A 22,750-nucleotide genomic window follows, 5' to 3' on the forward strand; every position below is an offset into this window, starting at 1 on the left:
TTGTGAAAATTTGGCAGTCCACTCATTAAATTTCAAATGAGGCCTTCAGTAAGTAGTTTAAAGGGATAAATCTGAGAGGCAAAATACCTGTCTCATACACGTGCAGATGAATATAAACAAGGACAAAATGCACAACAGCTCCCAGAAAAAGGACCAGAGAGACAGCCCTGTAGTACACATGGCATGGGATCGCTTACAATACTGCAATGGGAACTGGAAGGAAAAAGCTTTTAGAATCCCTTCACTAAGAAAGTTATTAAGTTATCATTAATGGAAGAGAGCTGTTGGCCATAGAGCTGAGTCTTTTACTACCACTGTAATGAATGCTGTGCTAATCTAGCTTTATTTCTTAAAGGGGAAATATTTTCAATTTATAGTGCTTCCCTGAGGGCTTCCACTGGGCATCTTGTTCAGTATTCTGTCTCACAGATGTTAACTTGGTTAACACTCAAGAAAGAAGCAGAAGCATTAAGAGACAGACAGATACACAAATTGTTCTTTGGAAAAAACAGCACAAATTTTCTTAAGTGCTTTCCTTTTATGGTAGCCGTCATGGATATTTTGCTTCAGGTTGCAGCCAAGCCTCTTTCATTTTGAAAGCTACTGAGGGCCTCCACCCCATCTTGACTTCCCAGGGTAAAGCACTGGGCAGGGCAGGGCTGGGCTGACAGGCAGCAGGGAGAGGGGCATTCTGGCACCAGGCTGGCCTTTCTTCCACTATGTTCCATTCTTCCCAGAATGGCCCACTTTACTCATGGGCTGTCATTAATTGCTTCCAACATCTATGGCAAGCAAATCCTACCTCCCTGATTATACTTTGGGGTTAGTTTGCTGGGTCAGTGCCTAGCTTGGTTACACATGTGTAGCTACTATTGGAACCTAATTTTGCACAGTAGAAGGCTGGAGGCTAAGTTGGCTTTCTCATCACTCGGCCGATTAGGCAGACTAGAAGATGACTATCTCTCCACTAAAAGCTTGTGCTTTCTATTACAGCTTGAAGGGCTTCTCTGATTTGCTCTGAAAGGCTGACGGAGAAAAACAAGGAGCCCATCAGCTTTCTCAAACATCAGCACATTCTCCTCGCAGAGTCAGCAGGCTTCTTTCTGCTTTACAGCTCCTTAAAACTCTCTCTGGATGTAGTCACATTCTGTGTGGCCTTAGTATAGACTCCATACTAAATTGTGGGTTGCTAGGGAGATCGGAGTAACCATTGATAGTTAGGGTATAAAATAGAGATTTTCCAATCCAGATCACTAGGAGGTCCCCAGTCTCATTCAGGCTGGTGGGGAATGAGGCAGGTAAGATAAGGAATGAAACTCTGGAAGGTGAACAGAATCTGAGAAACACTTGTACTATAGAGGATAGCTCAGCAATCTACCAGATACCTATGGATTCACACAACACTAATTTTAGAATGCTTTTATTAAGTCCAGAAGTTACTCCTTGTGATCTGCTAGACTTGGTTCACAGCATGCAGATCTTCCATCACTATTATAGAATAGGATTGGGGCAGACAAGTTCTGACAGCTATTCTTGCATCATTGATCAAATTATAAAATATGTCAAGCTCATTAAAATTTTTTTCTTATGGCTAAAGAAGGGAGAAGAAATTAGCTACAGTGATCGTTAAACATTTAATTGGCTATATTTCAAGATTCTCTCTGGTTCAATTTATGTGATTATTTTAATTTTTTTTTTTAATTTCTGAATGAGTCAGAATTGCAAATCATAAGAGCAAAAGGAAAGGTGAGACGTCTGGGATATTATGTTGGTTTCTGAGTGATCTGAGCAGAGATGAATGAAATAGAAAACAAGCAATGAAGCCAACAGTTGGTTCTTTGAAAAGATCAACAAAATTTACAAATCTTTAGCTGATTGACTATGAAAAAAAGTCAGAAGACAGAAATTAACAAAATCAAGGTTGAAAAGGAACATCCATACTGACCTTACAGAAATGAACATGCCAGCATATTAAACAACTTAGGTAAAGTGGAGGACACAAACTGAATCAAGAAAAACAGAAAATAGTAATATAATAATAACAAATGAATTAGCAATTAAAATTTTTCCCACAAAGAAAAGCCCTGATTTTTATGGTTTTATTGGTGAATTCTATCAAATAGTTTAAAAAGTTGGAATACTAAATTCTTCATAAGCTTTCATAAAATAGAAAAGAGAATACTTCTCAATTAATTCTATAATAACAAAGTCATTTCAATAAAAGAAAACTGCAGAACAATGTCCCACATGAACAGAGATGCAAATTTTAGCAAACTGAATCCAGTACCATATAAAAAGAATCATATACCATGACCAAATAAGATTCATCTCAGAAATGCAAGGTTGGTTTAACATATGAAAAATCAATAAATGTAAGGTACCATATTGACAGAATAAAGGACAAAAATCACATGATAATCTCAATAGATGCAGAAAAAGCATTTTTTAAAAATTCAACACACTTTTATTATAGTAACTCTCCCCAAATTAAGAATATAAAGACATGCCTTCAACCTGATAAAGGACATCTACAATATTCCACAGCTACATTATATTTAACATTGAGAAACAGAATATTTTCTCCTTAGGATTGAAAATAAGACAAGAGTGTCTGCCATCACCACTTCTCATCAACATTATGCTGAAAATTGTAGTGAGTGAAAGGAGGGAGAAAAATTAGTCATCCATATTGAAAAAGAAGGTATAGAACAGTCATTATTTGCAGAAAACATGATCCTAAATGTAAATAATACCAAGGGATCCATTTAAAAAGTATTAAAATTAATAAATAAGTTTTCACATTCGCAGAATGTAAGATCGATATATAAAATTTAATTATATTTCTATATTAGCAATAAGCAATCTAAAATAAAACTAAGAGAATGTTTCCATTTATAATAGAATCAAACAGAATACATTAGTTAGGACTAAAGTTTTTTTCTTTTGAGACATAGTCTTGATTTCTTGTCTAGATAGGAATAGGATGGCATGATCCTATCTCATTGTAGCCTTGAACTCCTGGGCTCAAAAGATCCTTCACCTTCAGCTTCCCAAGTACCTGGGACTACAGGCATTCACCACCATGCCCTGCTGAATTTTTTTAGTTTTGGTAGAGACAGAGTCTCAATATGTTGCCCAGGTTGGTCTCAAACTCCTGGCCTCAAGCTGTCTCAGCCTCCCTAAAAACAGGCATGAGCCACCAGATTCAATAGGATTAAACACAGCAAAGTAAATGTAAGACTTGTACACTGAAAGCTACCCAACATTGTGGAGGGAAATTAACGATCTAAATAAATGGATATAGCTCATGGTCATCAACTGTAAGACTCAATATCGTCAAGAAAACAATTCTCCCTAAATAGAACCATAGATTCAAATTAATCCTTATCAAAATCCCATTTGGCATTTTAATTGAAATTGACTAGTTGGTCTTAAAATTTATAAAACAATGCAAAGGACCTACATCCATATGAACAATTTTGGAAAACAAAAATAAACAAAGTTGAAGGACTTTTGTTTCCTTATTACCTAATCTGAGAACTTACTTTAAATCCACAGAAATCAAGCTACTGTATCATTGATGTAAGAGGGGTCTCTCTGCAGTCTCAGCAAGATATTTGCAAGGATAATAGGGTATAGATCAATAGAACAGAACTGAAAGTCTAGAAATACCTTTACATGTGTGGTCTTTTGACTTGGGGCAGAGGAGCCACAATAATTCACAGGGAGAAAGGATACTGCTTTCAGCAAATAATGTGGGGACGAAGACATGCAAAAATATGATCTTATATCCTTACCTCAAACCACACATGAATTAACTCAAAATGGTTTATAAAACTAAATTTAAGAGCTAAAACTACAAAAGTGGAGAAAATAACAGGAGAAATTCTTTGTGGCCTTTGATTAAGCAAAGAGTTCTTAGATATGAAAAGGAAAAGCATACATTACATCCATAGAAATTAATAAAATTAGAAAAATTTAACATTTTTATTTCAAAAGTAAAACCTTTTATTTCCTTAATGTTGCCTTTTTAAATGCAAAAGATAACCTATAGAGTGGGCAGAAAATATTTACAAATCACATCTCTAATAAAGAATATGCATGTAGCATTTATAATGACCACATATAACTTAACAATACAAAGGTAAACAACTCAGTGAAGAAATGGACAAAAAATTTGAAATGATATTTTAGCTGCAAAGATTTATGGACTGCTTAAAAACACAAGAAAAGGTATTCTGCCTTATTACTCTTTAGAGAAATGCAAATTAAAACCACAGTGAGATAATTCTACATATCCACTAGAAGGACTTTAGTGAAAAAGGCAGACACCACCAAGCATTGGTGAGGATTGGAAAAACCGGAATGCTCTCCCATGGCTGGGAGAGACATAAAATGGTGCAGAAACTCGGAAAACAGTTTGGCAATTTATTAAAACACAACCCAGTGATTCCAATTCCTAAGAAAGGTAAATGAAAACATATGGCCACACGACATGTAAATGAATGTATATATAAGCATTATTCATAATAACCCCAAATTGGAAATAATACAAATGTCCATCAACTATGATGGACAATGACCCCTAGTCCCCCTGTTCCTGGAGCAGGATGAGTGGGAACGAGGCACCAAACCAGGTAGATTCTGCTCTCAAGGCTGTCAACAATTCAAATGTCCACCAAATATGATATATTCATGTAACAGAATTCTATTCAGCAATAAAAATGAGTAAGAAGCAGATGGTACATGCTACAACAAGAATTAATCTCAAAAGCATCATACTAAGTCAAAACATCCAAATGCAAGTATTATATAATCGCAATTCTATAAAATGTTCAGCAATTACGGTAAATACCATATATAAGGACGGGAATTGGATCAGTGGCTGGTTAGGCAGAGACTAATTCAGATATGAGGGAATTTTGTGGTGATGTATATGTTCTAAAACTGGATTTGGAGTGAGTGATGGTTGCACAGTCCTATAAATTTCCAAAAAGTCTTTAAAGGCCGTGCTTACAGTGGGTGAATTACGTAGTGTGTCAATTAAATCTTCCACATGTTGCTTTTCAAAAAGAGTAAAGACTAAATTGTTCTATAGATCTTAGCTAGAACAAAGCTGAAATTTTATAGGTTTCTTCCTGTTCATTGAGCACTAAAGCATCAGGTGCTGTTCAGAGCATTATGAAAATCATTTTTATTTAATTACCACAAGAACTCTGAGGTAGGAATCATTTCCCTATTTTACACGTGAAAAAAGAGCCACAGAGAAAAATAAGCAAAAATCCAGGGTCACTCAGCTAACGAGCAGGAAGTTGAACCCCTATTTGTCTGGTGGCAGGGCCCAGGCTCCCAGTGACTGCCAGAAGTCCATTGTTTGTGACCTTCTAAGCAAATTCATTCTAGCTTTGTGTCATATAGAAGATACATTACCCAACTCTCAATATTTCTTCCTTTAAAATCTTGTTGGACATGTTGGGTTTATTTTCCTCCTTCCCATCTGGGTCATCCACTTTCCTGTCAATTTCTGCAGTCCAGGGTTTTTTAATCTTCAGCTGTGTTTCAGCTGTGTCTTAGCTGTGTTTTAATCTTTGCTTGCATCAGGTAACAGTGGCAGTCCTTGACATCTTGGATCAACAAAGCAGAGGACTCCAGCCTAAGAGAGAAACTTCTTTCTCCGTGTTTGGAAAGGCAAGTTTCCCATAGCTTACATTTTGCATGAACAGTAGGCCTATTGAGTCTGCTGAATATGGCAACGTTTTGAAGAAATATAAATTTATCATACAATGCATGTTACAAAAACCCATTTGTCTCTAAATAGGTTCACATGAAACAGTTTATTCCACAGGTTAACTTTCTTTCTTTTTTTTTTTTTTAATTGTTGGGGATTCATTGAGGGTACAATAAGCCAGGTTACACTGATTGCAATTGTTAGGCAAAGTCCCTCTTGCAATCATGTCTTGCCCCCATAAAGTGTGACACACACCAAGGCCCCACCCCCCTCCCTCCGTCCCTCTTTCTGCTTTTCTCATAGCTTTTAGCTAGTTAACCTTTTCTAGTTAGCTAGAAAGGTTAGCTAGTTAACCTTTTCTCACAGGTTAACTTTCTAAATTAAATCCTTCTCTAAAGTCAAAACACTAAGAAGAATGAGACTTTATAAATGAATAAATGATTTTTTTCTTTAATAACAAAAACAATTTAAAGTTGAAAGTTCCACTGGGCAGATCTGAAATGTGGGAACAATTCATAACTGAGGGCCTAATGTTCCATTTAAAAAAAATCTCTTTGAGGTATCATCAGACAAACTTAAAAATTCTCCACCACTGGCCATTTCCAAGTAAAGATGCCAGTTCAACCACACATTTTAAACATGTGTCTGGAGAATTTTCTGTAGCTCCTTTTACACACTTAAAGAGAAATATATTCTCTGTTCCCAAAGAAAATTTGTCTTTTGGGAGGATTTAGAAATGGAAAAAATGTAGAAAATAATCTGCAAGTAAATACTGGGGCAGTTTCTATTTGTACCTATGCCTGTACTGCTTATATAAGTTGGGCTCTTTTGAAGACTCCATACATACGTTATACATAAATGTGTTCTGGAAGAAAAGTAAGAAGAAAGAAATGATGACCAGAGAGTGACATAATAGAAACCTAAGGCATTTCACTGAGCATGGGTTGCTAAAGTCTATCTTCAGCTAAGACCACCATGTGGTGAACCAGGCCCCAGAAAAGACCATATTGACAACCACTTAATTGGACAATAAACCACAGCAGTGTCGTGGCAGAATTGTAACCAGAGATGTGTATCTCTACTGAGATGGAGGAGGGGCCCATTAATTTTTGCTTTAATTATCCCATAATTCCTTTGCTTCGATTTATCTCTCTGTTTTTACTCAAACCCATTGTAACCAACTTCTGACTCACGTATTTGTCTAAGGGTTTAAATCAATTTCCCTCTTTTAGAGAATAAGAAATTCAAAAAGAACAATCTCAGCTGTTGCTGGAAAATAAAAGTGACCACTGGGACTATGAAACAGAGTTATAGGATCTGGTCCCTGACTCAGACCACAGGCTGATGGTGGCAAAGGGCTTTCATCCTTCAGGCCTGGGCTGGGCCCCCTAATCCCCTTGCTTCTGGAGCAGGATGAGTGGGAACGAGGCACCAAACCAGGTAGATTCTGCTCTCAAGGCTGTCTAAATCATGTGAAGGCAGGGCTGGTGGGCACAGAGCCCAGGGAAGGAATGTCAGCACCCATGTTGTGGGATAATTCTCCCCTATTCTGGGGAGAGGAATGAGAGAGGAATAGAGGATGGGTCAATAATGTGGGCTCCCTCTTCATCAGCACCCTGGAGTCTAAGTATTTGGGAGTGTGAGACCCGGGCCTCTACCTCTGCCAGGAAAACTGAAATTCCACTAGGTACATAGCAGTGTGATTTTCTCACCATTACCAGTGAAGAGGGTATAGTGTTAATGTCCACATTTACAGATGATGCTTCTGGATCTCAGGGAGGGCAAGGAACCTGCAGCAAAATGCTTGGTGCTTTGATGATGAAGCCAGGATAGAGCCCCTTTCCTGAGCCCCACTCCGACTCTCCCTGTGGTAAACTGCACCAGCTCTCTGAAATCACTGGTGTAGGAGACATTTGCTACTTATTCTTTTAAATGCAGTCATGGGAGGGAGACTGGCCCTACAGAAGACAACCAGGGCAAACTGTTCTACCAGCAGCATACAAAACCCAACTCTGTACAGATGGTTTTAGCATTTCCCCTCGTGTTCCTTCCCTCTTCTTTTTCTTGGTTGGTGTCCCACTGTGTGTGTCCTCGGGGACCAAGGTAGGACTGCCAATTGCCACTCTGGCTAAGGGGCTCCACGGTTTCCATTCAGAGGTAGGGGTTGTAATTTCACATCTGAAATTTGGTTTGGATTGAACTTGGGGCCACAATTCTCATATCCAAAAAGAAAAAGAAAATCTTCTTTACAAAGACTTTTTTAAAAAAGTATTCAAGTTTCAAGTAGAAAGGGGAAAATTCACAAGTCCAAATTATAAATTTTTACTATTTTTGATGATGATCATAGGCATCCTTTTTAAAAGATCTTTGTTCAGAATAGCACCCATCATGACTGTTGGGACATTGTCAGGACCTACTATTCTGGAAACTGCCAAAAATGTGATATAGATGGAAATACTTTTCCAAAACATCTTCTAAAGACTAACCTGTTCTCCTTCCATCTCCTTGGTGGGAATTTGTGTTCGAGAGGCTCTTGAGAATGCAAATAGTGATATCTAGTTAAAAAGAATTTTAAATATTAATCATTGTTTTATAATATGTATGCCATATATAAACACTGTTTCTATATACGCTAGTTAATGAAATATACACACACATTTAAATGGCTTCTATGATCCTTGTTATATGTGGGGGACACTGAGGCCCAGCAAAACAACTTGCTCAGCTTCCCACATAGCTCCTGAGGGACAGAATTGGCTCAGAAGCACAAGCTACACTCATGACATCTCAAAGCTTCTCATAAATTATATTCAGAACATAAAAAGCCTCAGGTGTCTCTGTATGTGACTATGCAGTGCCACGTGAAATTAACGCATTTGAATTTGCCCAGCGCTGGTCGGTACCATCTGTAGGGTGGAAGGCAAATATTTCCCTACACCACTCTATCTGGGATAAACTTGTGACTAACAACTTATTCCCTAAATTTGGATGGGTAAAAATATTAAATTTTACTTAAATCTCTATTTGCATAGTCTTCATATGCCCTAACCTGCTGTTGAGAATGAGAAATGAATCAGAGACAATGAACTAACATCGTTTACCTCTTGCTTCTCAGCACCCTGCTGTGGCACTAACAGGAGACAAGTTGCTCCCATGGTTGCCTGTTTTCCCATCATCAGAGGCAGGTGCAGGTTCCCTTTCCTACATCACCTTTGAACTTTTCTCAACGGTTTCTAATAGCACATTCCATCTTCTGTTAATGTTTTGTTTATACTATAATTCCCCACTATGTCACGGTCCCTTCTGGGAGAGGGACTATTTACCATCCAAACAGTATGGAATTGGCAGAGTAAAGACTTACTGAACATTTACTGAATGAATGAGTGTGACACAGGGACAGGTCCCACATGAATGAACTCAGGGATCATGGAACATTTGCACAAAAGCATCCCCATGTAGCAGGGATCTGTCAGATTGGAGAAGTGTGCTGGCTGGCTCAACTGCCCAATCCAGTTTTAACCAGGAGAAAGTATTGTTCTGGAGTTAAATAACATTTCTCTTCATTTAAATTCTCTTTGCATGTCCAAGAGAGTCTTTGTTTATACGTACCATGCTCCATGCTACCTTTCCATTAACTAGACGACAGGCACACATCTGTTTTTCTTGCAGTGGGAAAGTGCTGAATCAAACCATTGACCCTTTCTTGCCTTTCTCTCACCTGACCAAAAGCAGAGCAGGGCTTTTGGCTTTTGGCCACATGGGAAGAAGAGTTGTCTTGGGCCACACATTAAATACACAAACACTGATGAAAGCTGATGAGCAAAAACAGAGTTCTGCCTGTGCATAATTTTCATGATATTCAACACTACGGATAAGAAAAAAGTCCTCACATCATAATTAATTAAATAGCCCATTCAGAGAGTTTTTTAAAATCATTGAGCCAGGTCAAGTTTGTGATCACTAATATAGAAAATGTACACATTGGGCAGCACCTGTGGCTCAAAGAGTAGGGTGCCGGTGCCATATGCCGGAGGTGGTGGGTTCAAACCCAGCCCTGGCCAAAAAAAAAAAAAAAAAAAAGAAAAGAAAATGTACACATCTAGGCAATAAAATCTTTTTTTCTAATGTTTTTATTAAAAAGAAAAGTGGGCAACGTGAAACTAGTAAGATATTCGACATAGTATTTGAGAAATTAATGCATCAATATCTGGTTCCAGGGAAGTAGTTGCAAATCTCAGTGAGCTCTCAAGGTTCTCACCAGATACTTTGGTTCTAATTTTACCCTTCATGTCCTTCATTCTTGAAAATAGTTGTTCACATATGTCAGTGCTGCCAAAAAGCAATGACATGAATAAGGCGTGATTATAAAGCAATCCAGTTCAGTAAAGAGGCACAATCAAAGTTTTCTTAAAGTTGAATATCAGATCGCAGCTCTGTACATTCCATTCGAACATTGGCAGATGACACATTTATATTGACTGAAAATGAAGTGCAAATGAACCAAAACGTTGATGATTTTCTTGGAAATCCTGAAATCTGTTTTCACATTTCTGTATCAAATTGAAAAGCAAAGCTCAGTATTTTTTGCGATTCACAGGACTGGGTTTATCCAACATGTTGAAATGCATAAACTTATTTGCCTTAATTTGAGCTTGCCATAATTTTAGTTTTATTTGAAAACTTGCTGCTATCATTTGAAACATTGTATTGGTAGGTTGGTTTTCACCTCAAAGATGTATGTTTAACTCATTTAAATGAGCAGTCAGATGCACTAAAAATGCCAGATCTGTGAACTAGTCTTCATCATCAAGTTCTGGTACAAATTTGGTTTGTGATATCACAAATGACTTGATAACACGTCGCAAATCATAAAATCTTTTCAACATTTGGCCTTGACTTAACCATCTTACTTCCAAAAAGCAAATAATGTTACCATAGTCAGCATCAATACTTTCAAGGGATTCCTGGAATAGCTGATGATTCATTCCCTTGGCCCTTATGAAATTAACTATCCTGATAGTGATTTGAATGATGTTATCCATTTTTAACACTTTTGTGCACAGATGTTCTTGAGGGACTGTGCAGTGAAACTCCGTGTATTCTCTTCTACTGTCCCTCTCTTTTGCCCAGGCTCACGATACAAGATATCTTGACAACAGACAAGGAAAATTGCTTTACATTTTTCTGCTTTGTATAAATCTCTTGATTCAATTGAGTCTTTTAATGGCACTGAAGTAGCCATTTCTTCGTCATTATATTCATCATCAGTACCTCTAATAAAAAGGGCAATTTGAACCATCTTTGTCGCATCAGTGCTGTCATCCATCCCCAAAGCACAGACTTTAATAAAAGTAACAGCTTTACTCTCCAAATTTCTTTCAATAGGTTTTTCCAATTTCTTCAATTCTAGCTATAGGCTGGTGAGAAAAACTGATTTTAGAAATCTCCACACCCTCCTTTTTAGGGCAAATTATATCTGCCATGCTTTCCATACATTGCTTAATAAATTCACCATCAGTAAATGGCTTTGATTTTTTTTGCTATTAAATATGCTACCATGTAACTAGCTTTTACAATGGAATCCATCAGAGCTGTAACATTTAAAAAATTTTTGTTGAGAAGACAGACTTTTTTTTGTTCTGCTAATTTGTCCTTACGGTATAATCCTTCATATGCATCAAATTTGGAAGCATGTTTTTGCACATGAGGCCTTTTCAAATTAAAGTCTTTGACAGGTTGCACCAATTCCCTACAAATTAAGCAGAGTGCCTTACTATTTGCCTCAATAAACAAGTAGTCATCTGACCCTTTTCATTGAGCAATCTTCCTTCATCCATAATTTTATTTGGGGGGGTTCTGTTTTCTCTTGAGACACTATAGAAGCCATGCTTGAATAAAAAAATAATAATAATAGCTAAGGGACCATATTTACTTTTATTGTGAAAATTATTTGACAGAAAAATAGAAAGCAAAGCTTGGGTCTTTCCACATCCTGGCTCCTGATGCAGGGCAATGGATACGATTAATTATACAGCCCGGTGGGGCACTATCAAGATGTGGAATTACCTTAATAATCAAATAAGAATGCTTACCTGCCTTCTTAAACAACATTTAAGATGTTGCAATGTTAGGTTGAAATATTATTGATAATTGCTGCCTCGCTGAATCACCATAAGCACACATACTGTCCCATGGTGCCAATTAGAAGATTATACACGGGAAGCCACACACAGCCATGAAACTGAAGCCATGCACACAGATAGCAAGAGCCTACGTGTGTTTATTTTATGTGATGTTGCAATACCACATTGCTGTCTACGAAGTTCATGCTTGAGAATCATGCAATTGAGTTCCACCAAAAAGTCAGAAAAAACCCTCATGATGTTTTCAGTAAATTTATGATTTTGTGGTGGGCCACATTCATAGTCTGTGGGATGGACACCACTGGCCTAGAGTAAAAGCGTAATTTGGAGACAGCCTGAAAAAAATGCTTAGGATGAAGAGACCCTAGCCAATTCAGACTCAAAGAAAGTAGAACAGTTGCTATAGATTGGCATCGAAAGAAAAGGCTCTCACCATGATGACCAAAGATGGGCTAGACTTTGGTCTTTGGTCTCCAACTCATATCGCAATATTGTGAGTAGAAGACCACCAATAGACCTTGTCTTATTGACAAATCTAACATTCAGAGCTATTAAGAGGTAGAATGGGTCTGCTCTTCTGGCTCCAGAGTTCATCACTTGCCCAAATATAGCATTTTCTCTTTCAAAGACACTTTTCCACACACTTTCTTAATTAATCCTCACGGACGAACCATAACAGCTGTTAACAGTCACATTGACCTAGGTTAGAATCCTTGCTCCCTCAGTAACTGCTACGTTGACTTTGGGCAAAGTTTAACTTCTTTGAACCCTAGTGTCCATCTATAAAACAGAGACAAAAATAGAATCCACCTGAGGGGTTAAGATGAAACAAGACAATGTACCTACAATATTTGGTCATGTGCCTGGCACATACCAAGTGCCTAACAAGTCAGCTGTAAATGTTATAAATACTATTCTTATCATTTAGAAAACACCTCTCTGCTTCCCCACTCCCAGAGAACTCTTTCTTCTAGGCAAATGAAGGAAGATCTGCCTATTAAATGCTAACTCTTACCAGATCGCAAACACGTTGGCTCAGAGCCCCGACAGTCTCTGTTTAGTCACAGTTCCCACTGGCCTGAGTCAGCCTCCTGCCCCTGTCAGGACCAAGCCTGCAGTCTCTCTCCATTACATGACTCCTTTCTCTAATCTTCTATCTCATACTGCCTGGCTGCAGCCCCAGGCAGGACATGACACAGGCCATTGGAGCAAGATGTTTCATGAAGTCGGCCAGGAAGACAGCTTTTCTTAGAGAGACTTTTTTTGGAAAATAAATTCCTCCTTTCAAGTAAAATAGTACTGACTGAAATCACTGGGCAATGCCAGAGACATCAGGGCATCATTAACAAAAAAAAAAACTTTGACTAAGCAATGTTTATAATTTCAGAGTTGTTTGGAGTTTACGGTATAATTTATGCCATGTGTTCTGTCATTAACAGTTTTAAGACCAATCTATTGTTTTTATTTCAACTGAGTATACAAAACACCCACTTACAACACAGCATCTCCCATAGTAAGGAAGGCACTCTTTCATTGAACTGGGAGGTTTCCTTTGGAAACCATTATTTGTTGGGTAGCATTTCCCTTTAACCATTTTACTGCATGGAGACCATAAAAACAACTTAAAAGAGAGAAAAGTTCAATGTCAAGGTCTACTTGCCCAGAATTTGCACGGAGAGTTGTCTGTCATAGGATAATCTGGTTCACTGGTTGGAGCCTGCCTTGACTTGTGCTTAAGAACCTGGAACACTTCTGGGGCTGAGCAAAGCCTCACAAGTATCTCCTGAGCTTTAGGGAAGGCAGCAAGGCAGTGAGGGACTCTTTATGAGCAGCAGCCGGGAGCTACAGCTGTACGGAGTTGAACTCCTACCCACAGAGTTGCCAGAAGCACATTGCTGAACACACCACAACACAAACTCTTGAAAGGGCTCAGTTCCTTCTCAGAAGTCTGACTGTCTGAAAAACGTGTTGTGTAGAATGAATAAGTTACTGAGGAACAATGAACTAGTTGAATATGTAAAGCAGCTTTTAAAAAGATCTACCACCGAAACCACTTGAAGATAAAATGAAGACACACACACAGAGACCCCCACACACCCGTCACTCCAGACACCTAAATTCTACCTTAGTTTTGCTGAAGAAGGAATAATACTTGAAATGTTACCTCTGCAACATCAGAGTTAACACGATGAGGTCAACAAGGTGGAACTACAAGGTGAGAGGAGACTGTGTCCCTGAGTTCTTTCCACACGTGTGCTTTACATACATGATGCAGCACGATCTTGGTAAAATCACAGACAGCCCCAACACTGATGTGTGCTGACTCCCAGGCTTTCCTAGGTCACAGGAGAACTTCAGGCATGAGGAACTTGGCTCTGGGACTCTCGTGGCAAATACTGGGACTGGGAGTATGTGAAGGATGTGAGATGAGAGACGTCTAACCCGCACTTCCCTCCCGAGTCATCCTTCAGCACCTCCCCTCCTTCACAACCACATCTGGTTGCTCACTCAGTTCTGTCTGCCTCCTAGGAAATCCTTCACATCTAAGCTCTCTTGCCCTTGTTTGTGCCGCAGCCATGGGAGGAATTGAATGGCTTCCTCACTGAGTCCCTGACATTTTTACTTTTCTCAGCCCTATTCCCTGCACAACTCCTCTAACGATCTCCCTGAAACACAAATCTGCTCTGTTACTTCCTTGCCTCACATTCTCCACTCCTGTCACTGTCCACAGGATAGAGCTCAAACTCCTTCCAAGATCCTTTCTAGTGGTCTGGGAGTCTGTCTCTCTGTCTGTGTTCCGTCATTGATCAATGTTTGTCCTTAATCTCTCTGAGCTTCCAGCCTCGACATCAATATGTTGGTATAATAGTACTGATTTCACAAGGTTGTCGTGGGGGTTTAATGAGATGTGCTAAAGTAAACATAACATCTTAGCATAGCCAGACAAAGCACTTCTGAGTGAATGGTGTCTTTATCGTCGGTAGCATATAGCCCTCACATTAAACAACTTGCAGTTCCTGAGATAGGACACGATATTTCCTATCTCAGAGACTTTGTACCTGTTGTTTTTTGGGGTTTTTTAATTTTGTAATATTGCAGGGGCACACACATTTTAGTTATATAATTTGCTTTCATACATTTTGTACTTGCTATTTTTAATTGATTTATTGATAGATCATTCATTGGACATTTATTGAATACCTACATATGTCTGTGGCCTCGGCACAATCTATCGAGTGCCAAAGATATATCCACGAACAAGATAGGCTATCTACCAGGTCTTGTGAAGTTTATATTCTAGAATAGAAAATCCAGACAATAAAATAAATTATTTTTATGAACAATCCAATATTATAATTCGTTTAATATTCAGTACTAAGTAAATGAAAAGTCACATATAGTTTTGAAGACAGCAATTCAGGGTAGTAGAATCTGGTGGTGGCAGGCAGAACCACCCTTTTTCAGAGATCAGAGCAGGTCTCTCTGAGACAGTGATAAAAAGGCACCCAGGTAAGATGTCTGGAGGCCGGAGCCACCATAATCCAAGAAACAATGTTTAGGCAAAGCGAATGCCAAACCTATGCGCGAATTTGGGGTCGTATTTTTTTCATAAATAGTTTGCTTGTTCTCTTGAGATTCTCTGTGCTCTTTATATAAAATCCTTGTAATGCCAGTTTCAAATGAATTTTGAAAATCCTACCCAGCAATATACTTTTAGAAATCAACTGCATTTGGTGCTTTTATTTTGATTAGCATAGACTCTTTACTCAGATGGTACAATTTGATAGTTCCTGTCTTTTAACCATGAGTACAAGTAAAATAATTATATGGATAATAACTGCTATCACTTATCCAGCTCTTATGCTCAGGCAATAAACTGGGAGCTCTGTGGTTATTACTTTAAAATCGTAAAACAATCGTAGGGTATGAGTATTATCAGCTCTATTTTGTAAGGCCCAGGATGATTTGCCCAGAGTCATAACCAGTAAATGGCAGTCAATATTTGAACTCAATTTTTACTCCAAAGCTATGATATTACCATTGCATCATAACTGATTAGACGCATTCAGGATGGTAACTGATGATGTTCTAAGCTAATGGTTAGCTTGTCAATAAAGAAACATCTTGTACAATATTAAGTTAATAGTAACAAGTTAATATCAAACATCATAGTAAAAAACCATCTGCAACATCATTAGCCACAATGAAAATTCAAATTAAGTCTCAAAATACCACTACAGGGTGGCGCCTGTGGCTCAGTGAGTAGGGTGCCAGCCCCATATACCGAGGGTGGTAGGTTCAAACCCGGCCCTGACCAACCGCAACAAAAAAAAAAAAGAGATTTCAAAATACCACTACATATCCAGTGAAAGGGCTAAAATCAAAAAGACTAATGATACTAAGTGTAGAAAAGGACATAGGCTTCTCACACGTTCTTAGCTGGAACATAAAATGATGTAACACTTTGGAAAACAGTTTGTATATTTCTTATAAAGTTAAACAGATATCTACTATATAACCCAGCAATTCTACCATATGTTACTACTGAAAACAAAAGAAACCCACATGCTCACACAAGGTTCATAGTAGCTATCTTCATAATAGCTCAAAACTGGTAATGACCCAAATGTCTGTCAACAGGTGAACGGAAAAATGTGGCATATCCCTAGAATGGAACATCCCTCAGCTATATAAAGGGTGAACTATTGATACATACAGTAATATGGGTACATTGTTTTAAAAGAATCATATTGAGCCAAAGAAGCCTGACATAAACGAATACATACTGTTTGATTCCATTCACATGAAATTCCAGAAGAGAAAATGGTAACATAGAAACTGAGAGCAGACCACTAGTTGCCTAGGGCCAGGTATGGATAGAAAGGAGAGGAAAATATGAGGGAAATGTTCTGTATCTTGACTGCAGTGATGAGTGTGCATATTTGTACACTTACAATGGGTACATTTTATTGAATGCAAATTATACCTGAAGTTGTTTTTTTTTAAAGAAAGGTTTTTAAATGTTTAATAACAAAACCTAAATGCAAAGAAATTCATTTCTTGTGTAATGAATGAATATATCAGCCAATTTAGTGATTAAAGTTAAAGATTACTTAACATTTATACACTGGATATTTTAGTGATTTAATTTAAATTGAATATAACACAGCCAGTTTGGGACATTATCCAGCATTTCTCTATACCAAGGTAATTAAATGATTCCTTCTGTGACAGGCAATGTACTAGGGAGTAACAATGGTCACAGTCTTCTTGAGAAAGACAGATAAAAAAGACAAAATTATAGGGTAATAAGCATTTGAATAAGGTTATTTACAAAGTATCATGGACACAAAAGAAAAGCTACATGATTTTTGGCTTAAGCAAATGGGTAGAAAAGGAATCAGGCTGAAGGAGATAGTGAGTTCCACTGTGCACATGTATGAGGTGTCTCTAATAGACCAGTTATGGATGTTGACCAAGAGTTTTGACGGCAAGATTTGGAGTTCTCTTATTGCCAAAGAGACAGATTTGTGGCTTATCAGCAAGCATGTGGTGGTTGAAGTCATGGGAATGGATGAGATTGCAAAGAGAAAGGGTGTAGGATGAGGAGGCAGCTGAGGACAGAGCACGCAATACTCCAGAGGAGGAACCTTTGAGCAGTCTGGGAAGGAGCAGCCAGAGCTGTCACAGAAACCAAGACAGAGAGAGCTTCGAGTCAGAGGGAGTATTCCCCGCGCAGACTGCTGCGGAGAGATCAAGAAAGATAAGGGTTTGAAAAGTGGTTAGACACAGGCAAGGGCCACGGGTGTGGGAGCAGAGGCCAGATAGCCTGGAGACGAAGGGGAAACAGTGAGCAGAGGGAAGGACGTGGAGCCAAGAGTCAGGGGCACCATGGTGCAGGGAAGTTTAACCAAGGCTGAAGAACACTGAGGCCCAGAGAGGTGGATGGCTGACATTTCTGAAAGACTTGATTGTAAAATCCAGGCAAGTATGCATATTTCCTTGCTACCCACCAGAATTCAGTTAGCAAGATTAATTCTAGTATAAGTGGAAAAATCTTAGGTGGCACCAAGTCTGCAGACCTGCCTCCATGTGCCTGGCACCAGGCTTGTGCCATCCCTACATAGGTCTCTGTGGCTTGTCTGCCTCTGGGTACTGTGGTCAGCACCAACTCCAGACACTTTTTCTTTTTTTAAGTTTTTTGAAGTGAAAGAAAGAAAGGCTGAAATCAGAGGCCAAATACCCATTAAAATAATGCTGTTCTTGGAAGCCCTTTGATACAAATTATTTTCATGCAGAAACCCAGTTCCTTTTTGGTGCTACTCATGCATTGAGACATCACATCAGGCCAGCACTTCCCAGGGCCAAGCCAATAGCCGCACGGAATCGCCCCTTGGCCTGCGTTGTGTGGCCTCAGAGCATTGCCTTCCTCCTCACGGTGGCTACTGTGTCTGCTGCCACTTCTCTTCTGGTGGCCTGAAATGCAGGAGTGAGCATTAATCTGGAGAGTGAGACGCAGCTATTTTACTGCATTTCAAATCCTAAATAGATTAAACGTTCCACATGCTCTGCAAGACCCTTATTCTAATATTTATCACTCCTGCAGGTCTTGGCCTGAAACCACCAAATGAAAGAGCTTTGCGTATTATCTTACATGTCTGAGTATTTGTGGAGTGTACCATCAAGATTCTATTTATACCTCATAATCACATACATTGCTCAGAGTAATTTATATGCAGAGGTTGTTTACTTTGAAAAAAGAGAGCTAATGATTTTGTTTGACTAAATCATGCAGTTAAAAAAATTTCCAACAGTGTCAGTAATACAGTATACTTTTTATTTAGTCTAATGCTAGCTATCTTAATTTGCATTTGTTCTTTCAATGTGGTTCAGTTAAAAATAGGTAAAACTTTTATCTTACATGATATCTTTGATGTAAGGTCTTAAAGATTCCATGAAAGGAAAACGAAACAAAGCAAACAACAGCAGCCCATTAATCATGTAAACCAAAAAATTACAGGCAAAACAAAGAAAAAAGGAAGTCCTGTTCTATTTAAGGGCCAGGTTAGGGGAGAGTCTTATTTTGTCTACTGTGTTACTGTGTGTATAAACACAGTCATCCCTAAGTAAAGTTGTTTCTGTTGTTTTAAGGCTATATATCTATCATTGAATAAGACTGCTTGATAGAATAATTCCTAGAAAATGATTTGTATGAACGGAAGTTCTGAAAAACAATGCAATTTTATTTTACAATAGAATATGAAAAAAATTCTCATTTTAACAAAATGGCTACAGATATGGCCTTTATTTCTAAGGAATCTATAGTAAAATGTAGGCACCAGTTGGATAGAGAAAAAATAGCGGATAAATTTGAAACCAATTTACAAGGAAGCCTAAGAAAGAACAGTTGATACTCTGTCTCTTCAAATGATTTGCATAAAGTAATTCAAGCATGTCTGAGGTCTAAAGCAACTGTCAGATGTACAGGACTCAGGAGCCAGTGAAAGTGAATCCAGCTCAAAGGTAAGATGAAATTCACATGGAGCCCCATTTATAGAGTCTCAAATTTGACTAAATTTTAATCTTTATGGCTTAAGGAAAGAAAACTTACAGTCAAGATAGTTTGAGCACCAATAGCCAAGCTCCTTGGCTGAAGGGCATAGGCTTCTGAAATAGTCTTTGCCATCTTTTTTTCCCTTAAAGCCATTAGATAACTTTGGACAAATACTAAGATGACAGCATCGTAGTGAACCTATACTATAGTTCTATGGTAGACCCTCTGTACGTATATAAGCTACTCTTTACAAGAAGGCAAACCTGAAATGTGAATATTTTTAAAACATAAGAGAAGACCTTGACCTTGGCACATTCATTGACCCTACTTCACTCCTGGCAATGATGCATCTAAAGAATCTCTAGAACATTTTGGCAATTCTCAGATACTGAGTCTGAGACTGCATTCCCCAGATATCTTTAAGGACTGAGCAGGTTCAGGGTATTCTTTGTGGCCTCAGATGCAAGAAAAAGGGCCAGTCACGGGGAGGACTTGCCTTTGATCGAAGCCTGGGACAGAGACCACAACTGCTGTGGTTCACTGCAAATCCTAGTGAGTTCCCCTGGAGAGGCACATCTGCTCCCCACATGCTCGATGTTAGTAATAAGAAACACACCTAAAAGAAAGGGACAAAGAAAGGGCGAAAAAAAATGACTATTAAATATATACCAGGAATATATACACAAAAAGAAAACAAAACCACAATAGCAATATTAGACTAAATAAGAACTGAAGGAAAAAGATAGCTCTTCCAAAAGGTATAATCCACAAAGAGACAATACACTACTTTTTGTACAAAGCCACATTAGCACCAAAGAAACTCTTAGAAAATGAGGACAACTTTAGAAACATAACAACATAACTAAGAAGCATACTAATATATGTATATGTCTAATACATGTAAATATGTAGAGAGAGAGAGAAATACGTATTTTACAAACAAAAAAACATATTATTCATCTAATCATGTTATTTGGATGTATATTTGGCTAGAAAGACCCTCAACACATTCCAGAAAGAAGGATTTTTTTCTAAGCCTTGCTTTGGAATTATAATAAGTAATCTAACAAAACCAGAAATTAACAATTTAAAAAGGAGTGAAAATTTAACTACTGGAAATTAAGAACATTCAAAACAATCTTAAACCAAAGTGAAAAACAAACTATTTAGAAAACAACAAAAAGACAACTTTATATCAAAATATGTGAGATATAACCAAGGCTAAATTCAGAATAAACCTTACTTCTTCAATACTTTCCTTATTATAAGACTGAAATTAAATTATTTGACTTGGAATATTAGAAAGAGAATACAATAAACCAAAAGAGATGGAAATCAATAAACATAAAAATAATAATACATAAAAAGTAAAAAAAAGATAAAAAAAGAATTATAAACTGAGAAACTAAGTCTCATCAAAAAGAAGAGAAAGCAAAAACATGGGAGGTTAGCAATGAGAAAGACACCACAGACATGGAATAGATTGAAAGAACTTTAAGAGAATACTAGGTTTCTGTATGATAATTTAAAACTCTGGAAGAATTATCTAATTTATTATAAAATATAAAATGCCAAAATTGATTTAAAAAGAGGTGTTTTTTTTTCTTTTGTTTTTTTTGAGACAGTCTCACTTTGTCACTCTCTGGTAGAGTGCTGTGGGATCATAGCTCATAGCAACCTCAGACTCCTGGGCTCAAGCGATCCTCTTACCTCAGGCTCCCAAGTAGTTGAGATTACAGGCGCCTGCCACAATGCCCAGCTACTTTTTTAGAGACAGGTCTTGCTCTTGCTCAAGCTGGTCTCAAACCTGTGAGCTTAAGGCAATCCATCCACCTTGACCTCCCAGAGTGCTGGGATTACAGGTGTAAGCCACTGCACCTGGCCCTCAAGGAGAGGTTTAAAAAGAAAAACAACACTAAAAAGGCTCATAACTATAGACTAGATTGGAAAGATAATAAAAATCACTCATTTAAAAAAAAAAAAAGCTACATAAACATGTACCAAGACAAGATAGCTTTGTAACTCAGTTATATTTTACCTTTAAAATCAGGTGACATCTATATTATTTGTGTTACTTGAACACGTGGAAAAAGATGGAAAACTCTGATTCATTTTGGGAAGCTAACATAACTATACATTAAAACTTGACAAAAACAGTATAAACCCTAGGTATATAGTTATTGAAAGGTGAATCCCTGAACCATTGTGCATATATGCTCTCCCCGCCGCCCTGCTGGACTCTCACCCTGTCTTTGTATATATTTTTTTAATTTATTTTTTATTTCAGAATATTATAGAGTACATACATTTTGACTACATGATTTGCATTTGTACATTTGGGTGCTATGAGTGTGCCATTTTGCCCAGAATACCTGCATTGCACCCAATAGATGTGAGTTTATGCTACTCCTCCTCTTTCCTCCCCCAAATTTCTTTTGAGTTTTACATCCATATCTGCAACTTAGTGTTAATGAACTAGTTCCAATTTAGTATTAAGTACATGTGGTGTTTGTTTTTCCATTCTTGCAGTGGAAGAATAGTCTCTAGTTCCCTCTAGGTTGTTACACAAGATACTAGATCACCTTTTTTTTTTTTTTCTTACTGAAAGTGTTGCCTGAGTTGAATCTATTTCCCTTTTTTTAGAAATGACTAGATTGCAACTTTTCATGGCTGAGTAGTATTCCATAGTATACAAATACTGCATTTTATAAATCCATTCATGCATTGATGGGCACTTGGGTTGTGTCAACATCTTTGCAATTGTGAATTGTGCTGCCATAAACATTTGAGTGCAAGTGTCTTTTTTGATAAAAGGTCTTTTTTTCTTTGGGTAAGTGCCTACTCATGGGATTGTTGGATCAAAAGGTAGATCTACTTTTAGGTCTTTGAGATACCTCCATACTACTTCCTATAGAGTTTGTACTAGTTTGGAGTCCCACCAACACTGAATAAGTGTTCCTTTCTCTCCACATCACACCAGCATCTGTTGCTGGGACTTCTTGATACACACCGTTCTCACTGGGGTTAGATGATACCTCATTGTGGTTTTCATTTGCATTTCCCTCATACTTAAAGATGTTGAGCATTTTTTTCATGTTGTTTATTGGCCATTAGACTATCTTCCTTTGAAAGATGTCTTTTGCTCCCCCTTTTTTGCCTTTCTTCTGTTGATGTTTTTTGCCCCCCGTTTTTTAATGCTCTATTTTCATCATCTTTAAATTCTTAACTTTTTTAAATTTCAGGTTAATATGAGGGTACATATGATTAGGCTACATTACTTGCTTTTGTAAGGAAGTGTGCCTTATAGCCCTACATTGTACCCAA

At 37.9% G+C, this 22,750-nt stretch overlaps 1 long non-coding RNA gene across 1 annotated transcript; it reads right to left on the minus strand.

Annotated features, from left to right (window-relative positions):
- Positions 1 to 6,095: 6,095 nt before the first annotated feature.
- On the minus strand, positions 6,096 to 18,344 carry LOC128586736 (uncharacterized). The gene is made up of 4 exons (XR_008380286.1): positions 18,116 to 18,344; positions 15,077 to 15,168; positions 14,036 to 14,273; positions 6,096 to 8,283 (listed from the first exon to the last, which is right to left on the minus strand). It is a non-coding gene; the product is annotated as an uncharacterized LOC128586736 (long non-coding RNA).
- Positions 18,345 to 22,750: the final 4,406 nt, after the last annotated feature.

The sequence above is a fragment of the Nycticebus coucang genome, chromosome 5, assembly GCF_027406575.1.
Source record: "Nycticebus coucang isolate mNycCou1 chromosome 5, mNycCou1.pri, whole genome shotgun sequence".
Lineage (NCBI taxonomy): Eukaryota > Metazoa > Chordata > Mammalia > Primates > Lorisidae > Nycticebus > Nycticebus coucang.